We start from the raw sequence: 7,765 nt of genomic DNA, 5'->3' as shown, positions 1-7,765 counted from the left end.
GGACCCCCAGCTGGATTCAAAACACTGAACAGGGGATTGAGAGGGATCTGTTATTCTTGGAACACGTCTAGCTTCACAAATCACAGTACGAAAAATATGTGTGACCAATTCAGCAAATCTTTCCACCTTGGGAGGGGGACTGGAATGTTACATCTCCTTGGGACGGGAGAAAAGGCAATGTCTGGTGGCAAACCAGGGGGGGGGGGATAGAAATGTCCTCCCTTTATCCCCAGCTTTTCAGATTTCTAAATCAGGTATCCACATGTCACTCTCTGACTCATTGTTAAGTGCCGGACTTAACACAAACCCACTCCCCACCTAGGGTTGCCGACCTCCACGTGGGGCCTGGAGACCTCCTCCTATTAAAACTGGTCTCCAGGCGACAGGGATCAGTTCCCCTGGTGAAAATGGCTGCTTTGGAAGGTGGACTGTATGGCACTTGGAAAGTGGACTCCCCAAACCCCGCCCTCCTCAGGCTCCACCCCCAAAATCTCAAGGGGATTCCCAAACTGGAGCTGGCAGCCCTATCACCTCCAGTCATGCTGAGTTTAAAAGAAGGAGCACAGCAAACCAGAAGCCCTTGCCCCCAAAGGAGTAAAACCTGTAAAGCTGAATGCCACAGACGTTGGCCTGCACTGTGGATAGGGTTGCCACACTCCAGGTCACGCCTGGAGAGCTCCAGTTATTACAACTGATACCCAGACAACCAAGATCAGTTCCCCTGGATGGACAGTTAATGTATGATCTGAAAAACAGCTAAAAGTGCATCTTCCTTTACACTAGGACTGCTAATCCCCGATGAGTGGGGCAATAAACTAATCAATCACCTGACACTCTGCAGATGTGCTTTGGAGGGTGGACTCTATGGCATTGTACCCTGCTCAGGTACCTCCCCTCTCCAAATCCCACTCTTCCCAGGCCGCACCCCCAAAATCTCCAGATATTTCCCAACCCAGAGATGGCGACCCTATGTGGGGGAGGAGGGTTCCTACTCTAGTTCCATTTTGACTTCATGTTGGTCTGAATCCCCACCCTGTCATGGAAACTCACCGGTGACTTGGGCTGGTCACACGCTCTCAGCCTACCCCACCTCACAGGGTTGTTGTTGCAAGGATAAAATGGAGGAGGGGAGAATGACATGAGCCGTTTTGAGTTCCCATAGGAGAGAAAAGTGGGGTATATATATCCAAATAAAATAAATGATTCTTAGTTGCCATTGGCAGGCAATTAAAAGCTGTTATGAACTAGGCTCCAATTTGCTTGACTCCCTTGGAATCACCCTTTGCTCTCCTGAAAGAAAAACGGAACCCCCAGGGCTTAGTAAAGATACTGGGTTCTTATCTCACTACACATGCTAAGTCACTCCATTCTTGCTTATAATTAAATAAGAGGCAGACATCATTCTTGCACTCCAAAGTGCTTTACTTTCACAACGTAAAAGAGTGAGAATCATCTGCTGTCCAAGGAGCCCATCCCTGTACAAGCCATTGATCTCCCTGTGCCTCATGATCTGAAGGAGGCAGGCTTGTTATTCCAGTTTGATCCTTGCATCTGTCAAATAACTTAAGCTGTATGCTGATATGCTGCTCACCCTCTTTACCTATATGTATGGACTGGTAACTTCCATTGCAATGTATCTGAAGAAGTGTGCATGCACACAAAAGCTTATATCTTGAATAAAACTCAGTTGGTCTTAAAGATGCCACCGGACTTGAACTTTGTTCTTACACATGCGTTGTGGGATTTTCAGGGATGCTGCAAAGGCCAATGCGAGAAATACTTTGTGCATGTAAGTAAATCCAGAGGGGTAGTTGTCTTAGTCTGTTGCATCACAAAATAAACATGTCTATAGTGTCACCTTAAAAAAAGCTAACACAATTTTATTCCAGTATCAGCTTTCATGCATTTTATTCATGCTAGAATAAAAGGTTGCTAGTTTTGAAGGTCCCACTGGACTCCAGTGCATTTGTGCATGTAGGTATGCAGTTACTTTGACAATGAACAAGGATATTATTTATTTTGCTAAAATTATACCCCATCTTTCTGATCTCATTAGGGCCACCAAGGTGGCTAACAAATTAAAAACATACATCATAAAATCACCGTAAAAACCATTAAAACCAACCCAAAAAACCTCATTAAAACAAGCAAAACCTGAGCTAAAGTTATATATACAAAAGCAAAAAACAATAGGGATAGTTTAGAGTTAATGACTGCTGCATTTGGAACAGAATTCCAATCCCACTTCAAGCCTGTACTCACTTGGCTTGCTCTAAGTATGTCACAATCCATCAATCTCACTTCCCCATTTATAAAACAGGTAGGATAATACTGGCCCTACTTCAGGGTCACAGGTAAACCTTGCAATCCACATTGCCTTCTAAGCATCAGTGGTGAGTTTATTTTTTAAAAATGTGCTCAGCTTTTAGCCTTCCTAGAAATCCATCTGCTTCCTGATCTTGCTGTGTGTCCTGACTGCGTTTGGTCCTTGATTATAGGATACATGACCGTTGCTTTGAATTACATAACTGTTTCTTAGAAGAGACTGAAGTCACACGGCTGGAAACTGAAGGGGAGCAAAGCGCAACCTCAGATTCCTCCAGGCCTGTTGTTAACATAGCTGTCAAGTGATTCTATTAAGTCGGTATTAACTTCTGGTTCCTGAGCCCAGCTAATAGGATTCTGCACTTTGCAAATGTTCAGGAACACTCTACACTGGCAGGCGGTATGGTGCAAGGACATTAAACATTGCAGAGATTACAAGATAACGTATGTGAAGAGCTTTGAACAACAAACATACTATATACTTGTTTTGTTGTCTAGTATATTTTTACTCCAACTGTCCTCCAAGCAGCTCAGGAGCACCATATAGTGGTCTCCTCCAATGCTCCCTCTAAGCTGTGGAGTCTTGTGTGGTTTGGTGTAGTGGTTAAGTGCGTAGACTCTAATCTGGGGAAATGGGGTTTCATTCCCCACTCCTCCACTTGCACCTGCTGCTGGATGACCTTGGGCAAGCCATAGTTCTCTGGCACAGCTATTCTTGAAAAAGAGCAGTTTCTGTTAGAATTCTCTCAGCCCCACCTACCTCACAGGGTGTCTGTTGTGGGGAGGGGAAGGGAAAGGAGTTTGTGAGCCGCTCTGAGACTCCTTTGGGTGGTGAAGGACAGGGTATAAATCCAATCTCCTCCTCTTCTTCTTTTGCAACTGGCATTAAAGTTATGAGCGAGCGATTTGGCTACTGCATGAATTAGTTTGCTCTGTGAGCTAGCTCACACTAACGCAGCTTAGAGGAAACACTGTCCTCCTCTCGTCGAGTGTACTCTCACTTTCCTCTCGTCGAGTTTCCTCCAACCCTGTGAAATAGGTTAGGATGGGAAAGAAGGAGCGACTGCCCCAAGCTTTGTAGCTGAGAGGGGGATTTGAACCTGGATCTCTGAGGCAAGCATTGCCAGGCTCATAACTGGCAACAGTGGAAGTTTGGGGGAGGGTGTGTGGAAAGTGAAGCATCAACAGCACTTATGGGGGGGGAACCCAGAAGTGAAGAAGAAGAGATTGGATTTATAGCCTGCCCTTCACTACCCGAAGGTGTCTCAGAGCGTCTTACAAACTCCTTTCCCTCCCCCTCCCCACAACAGACACCCTGTGAGGTGGGTGGGCTGAGAGAGCTCTGACAGAAGCGGCTCTTTTTCAAGAACAGGTCTTATCAGAACTACGGCTTGCCCAAGGTCATCCAGCAGGTGCAAGGGGAGGAGTGGGGAATGAAATCTGGTTCTCCCAGATTAGAGTCCGCGCACTTAACCACTACACCAAACTGGCTCTCTGCATCCTGTGACTCTCTCTACCACCATCTCTGTAGTAAAGACCATAACGATGGGGGAATACCTCCTCCCACGTTTCTCTCCAATGGCTCCATTGCGCGAGGGTGAGTGTCAGGGACTGCCAGCAGGATTGATCTGCCAATAGCAGGCAAATGGTAACCTTATATGGCACCCTTAATAGGACTGCCAACTGCCTTGAGAAAACAAAATGTCTTGCCCATTTAACCAAGGGTTAATATGGGGACATGGGCAGCTGAAACTTCTCACAGCACAGAGGTGAAGTAACACCCCCTTAGGCCTCTGTTAAAGGGGAAGGACGGGGTTTTTTCTTCAGGTTGTTGACAATCCTAGACACAGTTTAGCAGCCATTTGGGTTCAAAGTGACTACTGAACTCTGCCTGTGTGCCTCATGGCTCAGATGACACACACAAACATATGGTTGCCAACCTCCAGGTGGGGGCCTGGGGATCTCCTGCTGTTACAACGATCTCCAGGCCACTCAGATCCGTTCAGCTAGAGAAAATGGCCGCTTTGGAGGTAGAGTTGCCAGGTCTGGGTTGGAAAATACCTGGAGACTTTGGGGGTGGAGCCAGGAGAGGGTGGGGTTTGGGGAGGGGAGGGGCCTCAGCATGGCACAATGCCATAGAGTCCACCCTTCAAGGCAGCCATTTTCTCCCAGGGAGCAGATCTCTGTCTGCTGGAGATCAGTTGTAAAAGCGGGAGATCCCCAGACCCCACCTGGAGGCTGGCAGCCCTTTTTTGGGGGGTGGACTCTCCGGTTACCCTGCTGAGGTCCCCCACCAACCCTGTCCTCCCCAGGTTCCAACCCCAAAATCTCCAGGTATTTCCCCACCCAGAGCTGACAACACCAGGATGTATACCGTGATCGTGGGACTTCAACTGGCCTTTCTTTCTCTCTTCATAAGCTCCGCCTTTTTTATTCTTGGCTCAGTGCTCTTTCTACCTTTCCCTTCGGCTTCTGTTCTCCTCCACCACCTCCGCATTGTCACTCCATCTCTATCTTTCTCATCTCCCATCTCCATCGGACTCTCCTCCCCCTCCCTCCCAAATTCCCTGGTGTCCATACTCCAGAAAGCGGGGGTTGGGGCGGGCAGAGACACAGATCAGCCCGTGACAAGCTTGTTGACCCTTGCTTTTTTTTTGTCAGAAGCTGTAACACATGTCCTGTTTACCAGTTTTTCTTTGCAGTCAGTCCCCATAATTTCCTCGCCTCTTAATCCTTCTGATGAAAGGCGCACACCCTCCCTCTGGCCATCCGCCCCAAAGGCTCTGCTTCTCAGAGACGCGCTAAATCGGGCCGACAGGGATTGGAGTTACCCCACGAGCAGTTCGAAAGGGGAAAGCTTGTTTTCAGACACAATCTGGTTTCCTCTGAGACAAATTGCTGCGTACAGGATTCACGCACAATGGGTGAGGAGGAGGAGGAGGAGGAGGAGGCAGCCTATCATGGCAGGCCAAAGCCGCCTCCCACAGACAGTGGCTCCTTTTTTGCGTCTACAAGCAGGGGTCGGCGGCCTTTTCTGAACGAAAGAGATAGACGATCTGTCAAAATTCAGAGGGAAAGGTCAATAAAGGGACCCTATCAGAAAGCCCATTCACATAACTAAGAAGTAGAAAACATAATAGTATCGATATTTGACTTGTTGACGAATGATCCTCAGAGTTTCTGCAGCTCAAATGCTGGTTATTTTGAGTTCTTTATTAGGAAGTGGCACTCACAACATCTCTCGATAAATAAGAGCATCAGAAGAGCCCTGCTGGATCAGGCCAGTGGTCCATCTAGTCCAGCTTCATGTCTTACACAGTGGCTAGCTAGTTCCTCTGGAGATCCAACAACAGGGCATTAAGGCAGAGGCCTTCCCCTGAGGTTGCCTCTTGGCTCTGGGATTCAGAGGTTGAGTGTTTCTAAACATGGAGGTTCCCTTTAGTCACCATGGCCAGTAGTAGCCTCTGATAGACCCACCCTCCATGAATCTCTCTTTTAAAGTGGTCTCTGCCTGTGGCCATCACTACATCCTCTGGCAGCAAATTTCACATTTTAATCACTCCTTTTGTCTGTCCTGAATCTACTGCCCATAAGCCTAATTGGAAATAATACATATACATAGCAGCACCTGGGCAAAAGTCAAGGAGGAGGAGGAGGAGATTGGATTTATACCCTGCCCTTCACTACCCGAAGGAGTCTCAGAGTGGCTCACAATCTTCTTTCCCTTGCCCTCCCCACAACAACCCTGTGAGGTAGGTGGGGCTGAGAGCCAGTTTGGTGTAGTGGTTAAGTGCGTGGACTCTAATCTGGGAGAACTGGGTTTGATTCCCCACTCCTCCACTTGCACCTGCTGCTGGATGACCTTGGGCAAGCCATAATTCTGGCACAGCTTTCTCGAAAAAGAGCAGTTTCTGTCAGAGCTCTCTCAGCCCCACCTACCTCACAGGGTGCCTGTTGTGGGGAAGGGAAGGGCAAGGAGTTTGTAAGCCACTCTGAGACACCTTTGGGTAGTGAAGGGCGGGGTATAAATCCAATCTCTTCTTCTTCTCTTCTTCTCTCTAGAACTGCCCTTGAGAGAACAGCTCTGAAAGAATTTATGACTGACCCAAGGTCATACTAGCAGCTGCATGTGAAGGAGTGGGGAATCAAACCTGGTTCTCCCAGATTAGAGTCCACACTCTTAAACACTACACCAAAGAGAACCCAGAATCATTCCCTCCCCCCACTGCTGCCAGACACTTCTAGTAAAATTCAAGCAGCAGCATGAGGACAACCTGTTCCTCATTGGGACCCCAGTCCTGGAACCCACCTTCATCTCAAAGCGGCTTACAATCCTTTCCTCTCCCCACAACAGGCCCCTTGTGAGGCAGGTGAGGCTGAGAGAGTTCTGAGAGAACTGTGACGGGCCCAAGGTCACCCAGCAGGCCTCATGGGGAGGAGCGGGGAATCAAACCCAGTTTTCCAGATTACAGACTGCCACTTTTAACCACTACACTACACTGACTTGTGGGCCACTGTGTCCCTCTCCTGGCCTTTTGGGACAATTACCTCAGCATTGTCTTGTGTGCCCATCAGTGAAGCACCCCCATCGAAATTCCCCTCTGTGCAGCCCTTTTTAGTTCGTGCTAGACAAACAGAAAGAATATAAGGAGGCTGCGGGGATTTCAGGCTGAACTCAGGGGAGGGAGGGAGAGAGAGAGGGAAGGGCAACAGGTAGGGCAGAGCCCAAGACAAGAACATCCCCACTCCTCCATGACACTTGCCAGATGACCTGGGGCCAGTCACTCTTTCTCAGCCTAACCTACCTCATAGGGTTGCTGTGCAGTTAAAATGAGGGAGGGAGAGCTGTGTACACGGCCCTGAACTCTGTGGAGAAAAGGGTGGAATAAAGGAAAGGTACTAGAGCGGTTGGTGTTAATCTTCTATCCATTACTACCCACAAAGGTCATAAGCAGGGACGTGAGGTCAGGAAGGGGGGCACGTAAAGCCATGAAGGTTGTGATACAGGGAACCTCCATAGTTAAGAGGCAGTAAACCTCTGAATGCCACTGCTAGGAGGCAACATTGGGGAAGGCCTTTGCCTCTGTGCCCTGTTTGTTGGCCCTTCAGGGCAACTGGTTGGCTGCTGTGTGAAACTGGGTCCTGGAATAGATGGACCACTCATCCGGTCCAGCAGGCCTGTAGCTAACACGCCCCCCACACACACACACGATTTTTACAGGGGCCCCTCCATGGTCAACCCTAACACCCTTCTAAGCAGGAGCGCCCCCCCCCCCAGCCTAGGCGATGATAAAAAGACAGAGATTGCATCGGATCCATGGAGCAAGCCAGGCAGCTCAGCTGGATCAGACTGAAAGTTTACTTCCCCCCCCCTGCCCACTCCCCAGCCCCTTCGCAGGAGCTGGAGGGGAAGGGTGGAACTGCCCCTTCTCCACCCGAT

The sequence above is a fragment of the Gekko japonicus genome, unplaced genomic scaffold, assembly GCF_001447785.1.
Source record: "Gekko japonicus isolate JY-2015 unplaced genomic scaffold, Gekko_japonicus_V1.1 scaffold8, whole genome shotgun sequence".
Classification (NCBI taxonomy): domain Eukaryota; kingdom Metazoa; phylum Chordata; class Lepidosauria; order Squamata; family Gekkonidae; genus Gekko; species Gekko japonicus.
The sequence above is the reverse complement of the archived record's forward strand: the minus strand, read 5'-3'. Positions refer to the sequence as shown.